Source organism: Moschus berezovskii, chromosome 26 (genome assembly GCF_049115385.1).
Source record: "Moschus berezovskii isolate FMDL1 chromosome 26, NW_MosBer_1.0, whole genome shotgun sequence".
In the NCBI taxonomy this organism is placed as follows: Eukaryota; Metazoa; Chordata; class Mammalia; order Artiodactyla; family Moschidae; genus Moschus; species Moschus berezovskii.
In genome coordinates, this window is record NC_142485.1 from 50,027,184 (window position 1) to 50,040,000 (window position 12,817).

Sequence of the window (12,817 nt, forward strand, 5' to 3'; positions counted from 1 at the left end):
CTTAGAGGTTCACGCAAGGTCATAAGTCTGTTTCCCTGGGCTGGCGTAGGAAGACGCTTGCTGATTGTTTTGATGTACAGTTTACGTGTCCATGTTCAACCCGACCTCCTGAGTGGCGCGTCCCGCCCCCAATCCTCTTTTCGACAAGAAGTCAAGCTATATGCCTAGCGTATACCAAGGATGTCCGACCACCGCCCGCCCCAGGTTACAGGCGTGACAGGTCAGACTGTAGATAGAAATCTTCACGTCAAGGGAGGGTACATTCACAACAGGAAGACTCATCTGAAAGGCACCCTCTCCTGTGAAGGTGGACGGAGGGGAGGGAGGGCAGAGGGATCATGGGAGGGGAAGGAGAAAGAGAGGGACAGGGACACACAGGGTGTGTCTGTCTGTGTCGTGTCCGTGGCACGCACAGGTGCCGCGTGGGTGCTGTGTGCGGCCGTGTGTGTGTAGGAGAGAGTTGTCGAATCCCTGGCTGTGTCTCTGTCTCCGCCCGCCCCCGCCCCCCCCGCTCTGCCCCCCCGTCCACCCCCCGCCTCCCGCAACACCCCCCCCCCCGCCTCCCGCAACCCCCCGCACCCGCCTCCCGCAACCCCCCGCACCCGGCTCCGCCCCCTCCACCCCGCCCCCACCCGCTCACCCGCGAGCACACACACACATTCCCCACCCGCTCCAACCGCCCCCCCGCCCCCTCCCCCGCTCACCCGCACGCGCGCGCGCGCGCGCGCGCGCGCACGCACACACATTCCCACCCGCCCCCACCCGCCTCCCCCGCCCCGCCTCCCCTCCCCTCCCCTGCCCCCACCCGCTCACCCGCGTGCACACACACACATTCCCACCCGACCCATCCGCCCTCTCCGCCCACGCCCCCGCCCCCACCGGCTCCCCCGCCCCCCGTCCCCCTCCCCCGCCGCCCCCCCTCCCCGTTCGCGCGCGCGCGCGCGCACACGCGCGCAGACACACACACACACACACACACATTCCCACCCGCCCACCTGTACACACCATACCCCGCACTCACACCACAACGCAGTTTGTGTGTGGCAGGTGTGCAGGGTGGTGTGTGTTGTGTGGGGGGGGGCGGGGGGTGTGAGGGGTGTGAGGGGGAGCGGGCAGAGACAGAGAGACACAGTCCGGCAAAGGACAACGTGTATGCATGGGTGTTCCGCATCATTTGCTTGTGTTTTCTGAGCTCATTCAATCACTTCCGTGATCAAGACCCCTCCCCTGAAATCGTGGGGGGCGGGGGGCGGCGCGCCACCTCGTGTCAAACAGGCGACCTTCGATCCTTGCATCCTGCCCCTGAACCTGACTGGAGCGAGAGGATGTGCGTGATCTATCGTGGTTTTGTTTGGAATCCTTGGCGGGAGAAGGACGATTTTCCCCGCACGCCCAGGGACGAGGCCAAAGAGATGGAAGTAAGCTTTCCCATGGCTAAATTGTTTTAAAGGAGGGAAAGAGGTTGTGTGTCATGACAGCGTGGCACAGCAGCTTCTTAAGTCTACCCAGGCAGGTGAATTGTTTTGTTTTGTTTTGTTTTTTTTCTTCCAGAATTTATATGTAGGAGATGATATTCACTAAATTTGTCTTTTCACCTGATCACCTGAAAAGACAGATTCTATCCACATTTAGATAACAAGGGTTGGAGACCACTATCTACGTTTACACAAGAAGGATTATAATGACAACAAAGCAAATCTGTTACAAGCAAACAATCTGTACTGTATATTGAATTGTTTCTTACAACTAGGTTTGACCATCTGCACAAACTTCATTAACAGAATTATTACCAACAGACTGAGCCAAAAGGTGTGCCACGTAGCCAAGCATCTCACTTGCACCCGAATATGAGTAACATGTAAAGAGGGACTAAGGGGACTTCCCTGGAAATCCAGAGGCAATATTTCATCGTCTAGTGTAGGGTGGGGTTCGATCCCTGGTCAAGGAGATAAGATCCCACTTACTTAGGGGCCAAAACTATAAGACATAAAATAGAAGCAATACTGTAACAAAAGCAAAGTTTTTTTATTTATTTTTTTTTTTTTTTTGCTTTACAGATTTATTTTTATTTTATTTTTTTTTATTACAGTTAAAAGTATTTTTATTAAAAAAGCACAAATGCAAAGAAATGAACAGAGGAAAATTTATGCGTCGAACCTGGACTGGTCACTTATGATAATATACATGCTACAATTCCATTCTCCCCAATCATTCCACCTTCACCCTCTCCCACAGAGTCCCAAAGACTGTTCTAAATGCCTATGTCTCTTTTGCAGTCTCTTATACAGGGTTCAGGTTACCATTTTTCTAAATTCCACATATATGCGTTAATATACAGTATTGATGTTCTTCTTTCTGGCTTACTTCACTCTGTATAATTGGCTCCAGTTTCATCCACCTCATTAAAACTGATTCAAATGCATTCTTTTTGATGGCTGAGAAATACTCCATTGTGTATATGTACCAAAGCTTTCTTATCCATTCATCTGCAGATGGACATCTAGGTTGCTTCCATGTCCTGGCTATTATAAACAGTGCTGCAATGAACATTGGAGTACATGTGTCTCTTTCAATTCTGGTTTCCTCGGTGTGTATGCCCAGGAGTGCGATCGCTGGATCATATGGCAGTTCTATTTCCAGTTTTCTGAGGAATCTCCACACTGTTCTCCATAGTGGCTGTACTAGTTTGCATTCCCACCAACAGTGTAAGAGGGTTCCCTTTTCTCCACACCCTCTCCAGCATTTATTGCATGTAGACTTTTGGATAGCAGCCATTCTGACTGGTGTGAAATGGTATCTCATTGTGGTTTTGATTTGCATTTCTCTGATGATGAGGGATGTTGAGCATTTTTTCACGTGTTTGTTAGCCATCTTTATGTCTTCTTTGGAGAAATGTCTGTTTAGTTCTTTGGCCCATTTTTTGATTAGGTCACTTAGTTTTCTGGAATTAAGCTACAGGAGCTGCTTGTATAATTTGGAGATTAATCCTTTATCAGTTGCTTCATTTGCTATTATTTTCTCCCATTCTGAAGGCTGTCTTTTCACCTTGCTTAGAGTTTCCTTTGCTGTGCAGAAGCTTTTGATTTTAATTAGGTCCCATTTGTTTATTTTTGCTTTTATTTCCAATATTCTGGGAGGTGGGTCTTGGAGGATCCTGCTGTGATTTATGTCGGAGAGGGTTTTGCCTACGTTCTCCTCCTACCCAGGCAGGTGAATTGTTTTAAAGGAGGGAAAGAGGTTGTGTGTCGTGACACCGTGGCACAGCAGCTTCTTAAGTCTACCCACGCATCTCGTGACACCGTGGCACAGCAGCTTCTTAAGTGTACCCAGGCAGGTGAATTGTTTTAAAGGAGGGAAAGAGGTTGTGTCTCGTGACACCGTGGCACAGCAGCTTCTTAAGTGTACCCACGCAGGTGAATTGTTTTTAAGGAGGGAAAGAGGTTGTGTGTCGTGACACCGTGGCACAGCAGCTTCTTAAGTGTACCCACGCAGGTGAATTGTTTTAAAGGAGGGAAAGTGGTTGTGTGTCATGACACCGTGGCACAGCAGCTTCTTAAGTCTACCCAGGCAGGTGAATTTTTTTTAAGGAGGGAAAGAGGTTGTGTGTCAAGAGGTTGTGTGTCATGACAGCAGCACAGCAGCTTCTTAAGTCTACCCACGCAGGTGAATTGTTTTAAAGGAAGGAAAGAGGTTGTGTCTCGTGACACCGTGGCACAGCAGCTTCTTAAGTCTACCCAGGCAGGTGAGATGTTTTAAAGGAGGGAAAGAGGTTGTGTCTCGAGACACCGTGGCACAGCAGCTTCTTAAGTCTACCCAGGCAGGTGAATTGTTTTAAAGGAGGGAAAGAGGTTGTGTGCCATGACACCGTGGCACAGCAGCTTCTTAAGTCTACCCACGCAGGTGAATTGTTTTAAAGGAGGGAAAGAGGTTGTGTGTCAAGAGGTTGTGTGTCATGACAGCGGCACAGCAGCTTCTTAAGTCTACCCACGCCGGTGAATTGTTTTAAAGGAGGGAAAGAGGTTGTGTCTCGTGACACCGTGGCACAGCAGCTTCTTAAGTCTACCCAGGCAGGTGAATTGTTTTAAAGGAGGGAAAGAGGTTGTGTGTCGTGACACCGTGGCACAGCAGCTTCTTAAGTCTACCCACGCAGGTGAATTGTTTTAAAGGAGGGAAAGAGGTTGTGTGTCAAGAGGTTGTGTGTCATGACAGCGGCACAGCAGCTTCTTAAGTCTACCCACGCAGGTGAACTGTTTTAAAGGAGGGAAAGAGGTTGTGTCTCGTGACACCGTGGCACAGCAGCTTCTTAAGTCTACCCAGGCAGGTGAATTGTTTTAAAGGAGGGAAAGTGGTTGTGTGTCGTGACACCGTGGTGGCACAGCAGCTTCTTAAGTCTACCCACGCATCTCGTGACACCGTGGCACAGCAGCTTCTTAAGTCTACCCAGGCAGGTGAATTGTTTTAAAGGAGGGAAAGAGGTTGTGTCTCGTGACACCGTGGCACAGCAGCTTCTTAAGTGTACCCACGCAGGTGAATTGTTTTAAAGGAGGGAAGGAGGTTGTGTCTCGTGACACCGTGGCACAGCAGCTTCTTAAGTCTACCCACGCAGGTGAATTGTTTTAAAGGAGGGAAAGTGGTTGTGTGTCATGACACCGTGGCAGAGCAGCTTCTTAAGTCTACCCACGCAGGTGAATTGTTTTTAAGGAGGGAAAGAGGTTGTGTGTCGTGACACCGTGGCACAGCAGCTTCTTAAGTGTACCCACGCAGGTGAATTGTTTTAAAGGAGGGAAAGTGGTTGTGTGTCATGACACCGTGGCACAGCAGCTTCTTAAGTCTACCCAGGCAGGTGAGTTGTTTTAAAGGAGGGAAAGAGGTTGTGTGTCATGACAGCGGCACAGCAGCTTCTTAAGTCTACCCACGCAGGTGAATTGTTTTAAAGGAGGGAAGGAGGTTGTGTCTCGTGACACCGTGGCACAGCAGCTTCTTAAGTCTACCCACGCAGGTGAATTGTTTTAAAGGAGGGAAAGAGGTTGTGTCTCGTGACACCGTGGCACAGCAGCTTCTTAAGTCTACCCAGGCAGGTGAATTGTTTTAAAGGAGGGAAAGAGGTTGTGTGTCGTGACACCGTGGCACAGCAGCTTCTTAAGTCTACCCACGCAGGTGAATTGTTTTAAAGGAGGGAAAGAGGTTGTGTGTCAAGAGGTTGTGTGTCATGACAGCGGCACAGCAGCTTCTTAAGTCTACCCACGCAGGTGAACTGTTTTAAAGGAGGGAAAGAGGTTGTGTCTCGTGACACCGTGGCACAGCAGCTTCTTAAGTCTACCCAGGCAGGTGAATTGTTTTAAAGGAGGGAAAGTGGTTGTGTGTCGTGACACCGTGGTGGCACAGCAGCTTCTTAAGTCTACCCACGCATCTCGTGACACCGTGGCACAGCAGCTTCTTAAGTCTACCCAGGCAGGTGAATTGTTTTAAAGGAGGGAAAGAGGTTGTGTCTCGTGACACCGTGGCACAGCAGCTTCTTAAGTGTACCCACGCAGGTGAATTGTTTTAAAGGAGGGAAGGAGGTTGTGTCTCGTGACACCGTGGCACAGCAGCTTCTTAAGTCTACCCAGGCAGGTGAATTGTTTTAAAGGAGGGAAAGAGGTTGTGTCTCGTGACACCGTGGCACAGCAGCTTCTTAAGTCTACCCACGCAGGTGAATTGTTTTAAAGGAGGGAAAGTGGTTGTGTGTCATGACACCGTGGCAGAGCAGCTTCTTAAGTCTACCCACGCAGGTGAATTGTTTTTAAGGAGGGAAAGAGGTTGTGTGTCGTGACACCGTGGCACAGCAGCTTCTTAAGTGTACCCACGCAGGTGAATTGTTTTAAAGGAGGGAAAGTGGTTGTGTGTCATGACACCGTGGCACAGCAGCTTCTTAAGTCTACCCAGGCAGGTGAGTTGTTTTAAAGGAGGGAAAGAGGTTGTGTCTCGAGACACCGTGGCACAGCAGCTTCTTAAGTCTACCCAGGCAGGTGAATTGTTTTAAAGGAGGGAAAGAGGTTGTGTCTCGTGACACCGTGGCCCAGCAGCTTCTTAAGTGTACCCACGCAGGTGAATTGTTTTAAAGGAGGGAAAGAGGTTGTGTGTCATGACAGCGGCACAGCAGCTTCTTAAGTCTACCCACGCAGGTGAATTGTTTTAAAGGAGGGAAGGAGGTTGTGTCTCGTGACACCGTGGCACAGCAGCTTCTTAAGTCTACCCACGCAGGTGAATTGTTTTAAAGGAGGGAAAGAGGTTGTGTCTCGTGACACCGTGGCACAGCAGCTTCTTAAGTCTACCCAGGCAGGTGAATTGTTTTAAAGGAGGGAAAGAGGTTGTGTGTCAAGAGGTTGTGTGTCATGACAGCGGCACAGCAGCTTCTTAAGTCTACCCACGCAGGTGAATTGTTTTAAAGGAGGGAAAGAGGTTGTGTCTCGTGACACCGTGGCACAGCAGCTTAAGTCTACCCAGGCAGGTGAGTTGTTATAAAGGAGGGAAAGAGGTTGTGTCTCGTGACACCGTGGCACAGCAGCTTCTTAAGTCTACCCAGGCAGGTGAATTGTTTTAAAGAAAAAAGGAAGCCAGCTTTCCAAAACGACATTTCCAATCCAAACCAAAAAGCCGAAGTGGCTACCCATCCCCCACCGCCACGCCCTCCCTGTTGACCTCTGGCGCAAGGGGCCCCTCCCACACAGCCTCCTTCCACAGCCCCAGGGCATTCAAGTGTTTGCCGGCCCCCGGCCGTCCTGCTCCATCCGCGGTCCCCCCGCCCCCTCTTCCGCAGGACCCTCTAAGAAAGAGACCGGCCGGCAGGTGGCGCCCGACACCCAGCACGCTGTCCAGAGAGCCGGCCGCAGCGTAGGAGTTTCGGGGGCGACGCGTTCGTTGCCAGATGTGGCTCCTCTCTTAGGGCGCCGTTTCTCCGCTAAGTCACGACGGGGACAGGACAACGTCCCTGGGCGAGGTAAGACGGACGTACAACCGGGAGGGGAAGGGAAGGATGCTTCGCACCCTACCTGGGGGGCAGCGGAATGCACACCCATCCGAGGGGGACCGCAGGCCAACGTCAGGCGGCGCGAGCACCCGCCCCGAAGAAAGAGCTCGCCATCATCCCCGTCCCTGTCACCACTCTTTGGGCGTGCCAGGAGAAACCCTTCGGGTGACCCCCGACGACGGCTGTCAGCAAAAGCAACCTTCAACAATGGCACGAATAAACGGGGCCTCAGTGTTGGAAACACACTCGTATCGTGGCGACGCAACGAAAATCAGAAGCACGCACTCGTCTCACACACACACACACACACACACACACATAACCGCTGGAAACAAACTCGACGAAAATCAGAAGCACGCACTCGTCTCACACACACACACACACACATAACCGCTAGAAACAAACTCGACGAAAATCAGAAACACGCACTCGTCTCACACACACACACACACACACACACACACACACAACCGCTAGAAACAAACTCGACGAAAATCAGAAGCACGCACTCGTCTCACACACACACACACACACACACACACACATAACCGCTAGAAACAAACTCGACACATCTGAAAAAGAAAAGGCAAACGTCAAAGAGCGGGTGGATCTGGTGGGTCGGCCCGCGGAGGCGAACAGGAACACAGAAGTCAAACCGATACAAGAACCCACTGGGAGGCCAAGTGGGGCGGGGCCGGCTCGGCGGGGCCTGCTGGTCTACCCACGCAGGTGAATTGTTTTTAAGGAGGGAAAGGGGTTGTGTGTCGTGACACCGTGGCACAGCAGCTTCTTAAGTGTACCCACGCAGGTGAATTGTTTTAAAGGAGGGAAAGTGGTTGTGTGTCATGACACCGTGGCACAGCAGCTTCTTAAGTCTACCCAGGCAGGTGAATTGTTTTAAAGGAGGGAAAGAGGTTGTGTGTCAAGAGGTTGTGTGTCATGACAGCGGCACAGCAGCTTCTTAAGTCTACCCACGCAGGTGAATTGTTTTAAAGGAGGGAAAGAGGTTGTGTCTCGTGACACCGTGGCACAGCAGCTTAAGTCTACCCAGGCAGGTGAGTTGTTATAAAGGAGGGAAAGAGGTTGTGTCTCGTGACACCGTGGCACAGCAGCTTCTTAAGTCTACCCAGGCAGGTGAATTGTTTTAAAGAAAAAAGGAAGCCAGCTTTCCAAAACGACATTTCCAATCCAAACCAAAAAGCCGAAGTGGCTACCCATCCCCCACCGCCACGCCCTCCCTGTTGACCTCTGGCGCAAGGGGCCCCTCCCACACAGCCTCCTTCCACAGCCCCAGGGCATTCAAGTGTTTGCCGGCCCCCGGCCGTCCTGCTCCATCCGCGGTCCCCCCGCCCCCTCTTCCGCAGGACCCTCTAAGAAAGAGACCGGCCGGCAGGTGGCGCCCGACACCCAGCACGCTGTCCAGAGAGCCGGCCGCAGCGTAGGAGTTTCGGGGGCGACGCGTTCGTTGCCAGATGTGGCTCCTCTCTTAGGGCGCCGTTTCTCCGCTAAGTCACGACGGGGACAGGACAACGTCCCTGGGCGAGGTACGACGGACGTACAACCGGGAGGGGAAGGGAAGGATGCTTCGCACCCTACCTGGGGGGCAGCGGAATGCACACCCATCCGAGGGGGACCGCAGGCCAACGTCAGGCAGCGCGAGCACCCGCCCCGAAGAAAGAACTCGCCATCATCCCCGTCCCTGTCACCACTCTTTGGGCGTGCCAGGAGAAACCCTTCGGGTGACCCCCGACGACGGCTGTCAGCAAAAGCAACCTTCAACAATGGCACGAATAAACGGGGCCTCAGTGTTGGAAACACACTCGTATCGTGGCGACGCAACGAAAATCAGAAGCACGCACTCGTCTCACACACATACACACACACACACACACACACACACACACACACACACATAACCGCTAGAAACAAACTCGACGAAAATCAGAAGCAGGCACTCGTCTCACACACACACACACACACACACACACACACATAACCGCTAGAAAGAAACTCGACGAAAATCAGAAGCACGCACTCGTCTCACACACACACACACACACACACACACACACACACACACATAACCGCTAGAAACAAACTCGACGAAAATCAGAAGCACGCACTCGTCTCACACACACACACACACACACACACACACACACACACACATAACCGCTAGAAACAAACTCGACACATCTGAAAAAGAAAAGGCAAACGTCAAAGAGCGGGTGGATCTGGTGGGTCGGCCCGCAGAGGCGAACAGGAACACAGAAGTCAAACCGATACAAGAACCCACTGGGAGGCCAAGTGGGGCGGGGCCGGCTCGGCGGGGCCTGCTGGTCTACCCACGCAGGTGAATTGTTTTTAAGGAGGGAAAGAGGTTGTGTGTCGTGACACCGTGGCACAGCAGCTTCTTAAGTCTACCCACGCAGGTGAATTGTTTTAAAGGAGGGAAAGTGGTTGTGTGTCGTGACACCGTGGCACAGCAGCTTCTTAAGTCTACCCACGCAGGTGAATTGTTTTAAAGGAGGGAAAGTGGTTGTGTGTCATGACACCGTGGCAGAGCAGCTTCTTAAGTCTACCCACGCAGGTGAATTGTTTTTAAGGAGGGAAAGAGGTTGTGTGTCGTGACACCGTGGCACAGCAGCTTCTTAAGTGTACCCACGCAGGTGAATTGTTTTAAAGGAGGGAAAGAGGTTGTGTGTCAAGAGGTTGTGTGTCATGACAGCGGCACAGCAGCTTCTTAAGTCTACCCACGCCGGTGAATTGTTTTAAAGGAGGGAAAGAGGTTGTGTCTCGTGACACCGTGGCACAGCAGCTTCTTAAGTCTACCCAGGCAGGTGAGTTGTTTTAAAGGAGGGAAAGAGGTTGTGTCTCATGACACCGTGGCACAGCAGCTTCTTAAGTCTACCCAGGCAGGTGAATTGTTTTAAAGAAAAAAGGAAGCCAGCTTTCCAAAACGACATTTCCAATCCAAACCAAAAAGCCGAAGTGGCTACCCATCCCCCACCGCCACGCCCTCCCTGTTGACCTCTGGCGCAAGGGGCCCCTCCCACACAGCCTCCTTCCACAGCCCCAGGGCATTCAAGTGTTTGCCGGCCCCCGGCCGTCCTGCTCCATCCGCGGTCCCCCCGCCCCCTCTTCCGCAGGACCCTCTAAGAAAGAGACCGGCCGGCAGGTGGCGCCCGACACCCAGCACGCTGTCCAGAGAGCCGGCCGCAGCGTAGGAGTTTCGGGGGCGACGCGTTCGTTGCCAGATGTGGCTCCTCTCTTAGGGCGCCGTTTCTCCGCTAAGTCACGACGGGGACAGGACAACGTCCCTGGGCGAGGTAAGACGGACGTACAACCGGGAGGGGAAGGGAAGGATGCTTCGCACCCTACCTGGGGGGCAGCGGAATGCACACCCATCCGAGGGGGACCGCAGGCCAACGTCAGGCGGCGCGAGCACCCGCCCCGAAGAAAGAACTCGCCATCATCCCCGTCCCTGTCACCACTCTTTGGGCGTGCCAGGAGAAACCCTTCGGGTGACCCCCGACGACGGCTGTCAGCAAAAGCAACCTTCAACAATGGCACGAATAAACGGGGCCTCAGTGTTGGAAACACACTCGTATCGTGGCGACGCAACGAAAATCAGAAGCACGCACTCGTCTCACACACACACACACACACACACACACACACACACACACATAACCGCTAGAAACAAACTCGACGAAAATCAGAAGCAGGCACTCGTCTCACACACACACACACACACACACACACATAACCGCTAGAAACAAACTCGAGGAAAATCAGAAGCACGCACTCGTCTCACACACACACAGACACACACACATAACCGCTAGAAACAAACTCGACACTTCTGAAAAAGAAAAGGCAAACGTCAAAGAGCGGGTGGATCTGGTGGGTCGGCCCGCGGAGGCGAACAGGAACACAGAAGTCAAACCGATACAAGAACCCACTGGGAGGCCAAGTGGGGCGGGGCCGGCTCGGCGGGGCCTGCTGGTCTACCCACGAGGGGAATTGTTTTTAAGGAGGGAAAGAGGTTGTGTGTCGTGACACCGTGGCACAGCAGCTTCTTAAGTCTACCCACGCAGGTGAATTGTTTTAAAGGAGGGAAAGTGGTTGTGTGTCGTGACACCGTGGCACAGCAGCTTCTTAAGTCTACCCACGCAGGTGAATTGTTTTAAAGGAGGGAAAGTGGTTGTGTGTCATGACACCGTGGCACAGCAGCTTCTTAAGTCTACCCACGCAGGTGAATTGTTTTTAAGGAGGGAAAGAGGTTGTGTGTCGTGACACCGTGGCACAGCAGCTTCTTAAGTCTACCCACGCAGTTGAATTGTTTTTAAGGAGGGAAAGAGGTTGTGTGTCGTGACACCGTGGCACAGCAGCTTCTTAAGTCTACCCGCGCAGGTGAATTGTTTTAAAGGAGGGAAAGAGGTTGTGTGTCATGACACCGTGGCACAGCAGCTTCTTAAGTCTACCCAGGCAGGTGAGTTGTTTTAAAGGAGGGAAAGAGGTTGTGTGCCATGACACCGTGGCACAGCAGCTTCTTAAGTCTACCCAGGCAGGTGAATTGTTTTAAAGGAGGGAAAGAGGTTGTGTGCCATGACACCGTGGCACAGCAGCTTCTTAAGTCTACCCACGCAGGTGAATTGTTTTAAAGGAGGGAAAGAGGTTGTGTCTCGTGACACCGTGGCACAGCAGCTTCTTAAGTGTACCCACGCAGGTGAATTGTTTTAAAGGAGGGAAAGAGGTTGTGTGTCATGACAGCGGCACAGCAGCTTCTTAAGTCTACCCACGCAGGTGAATTGTTTTAAAGGAGGGAAGGAGGTTGTGTCTCGTGCCACCGTGGCACAGCAGCTTCTTAAGTGTACCCACGCAGGTGAATTGTTTTAAAGGAGGGAAAGAGGTTGTGTGTCATGACAGCGGCACAGCAGCTTCTTAAGTCTACCCACGCAGGTGAATTGTTTTAAAGGAGGGAAGGAGGTTGTGTCTCGTGACACCGTGGCACAGCAGCTTCTTAAGTCTACCCAGGCAGGTGAATTGTTTTAAAGAAAAAAGGAAGCCAGCTTTCCAAAACGACATTTCCAATCCAAACCAAAAAGCCGAAGTGGCTACCCATCCCCCACCGCCACGCCCTCCCTGTTGACCTCTGGCGCAAGGGGCCCCTCCCACACAGCCTCCTTCCACAGCCCCAGGGCATTCAAGTGTTTGCCGGCCCCCGGCCGTCCTGCTCCATCCGCGGTCCCCCCGCCCCCTCTTCCGCAGGACCCTCTAAGAAAGAGACCGGCCGGCAGGTGGCGCCCGACACCCAGCACGCTGTCCAGAGAGCCGGCCGCAGCGTAGGAGTTTCGGGGGCGACGCGTTCGTTGCCAGATGTGGCTCCTCTCTTAGGGCGCCGTTTCTCCGCTAAGTCACGACGGGGACAGGACAACGTCCCTGGGCGAGGTAAGACGGACGTACAACCGGGAGGGGAAGGGAAGGATGCTTCGCACCCTACCTGGGGGGCAGCGGAATGCACACCCATCCGAGGGGGACCGCAGGCCAACGTCAGGCGGCGCGAGCACCCGCCCCGAAGAAAGAACTCGCCATCATCCCCGTCCCTGTCACCACTCTTTGGGCGTGCCAGGAGAAACCCTTCGGGTGACCCCCGACGACGGCTGTCAGCAAAAGCAACCTTCAACAATGGCACGAATAAACGGGGCCTCAGTGTTGGAAACACACTCGTATCGTGGCGACGCAATGAAAATCAGAAGCACGCACTCGTCTCTCACACACACACACACACACACACACACACAT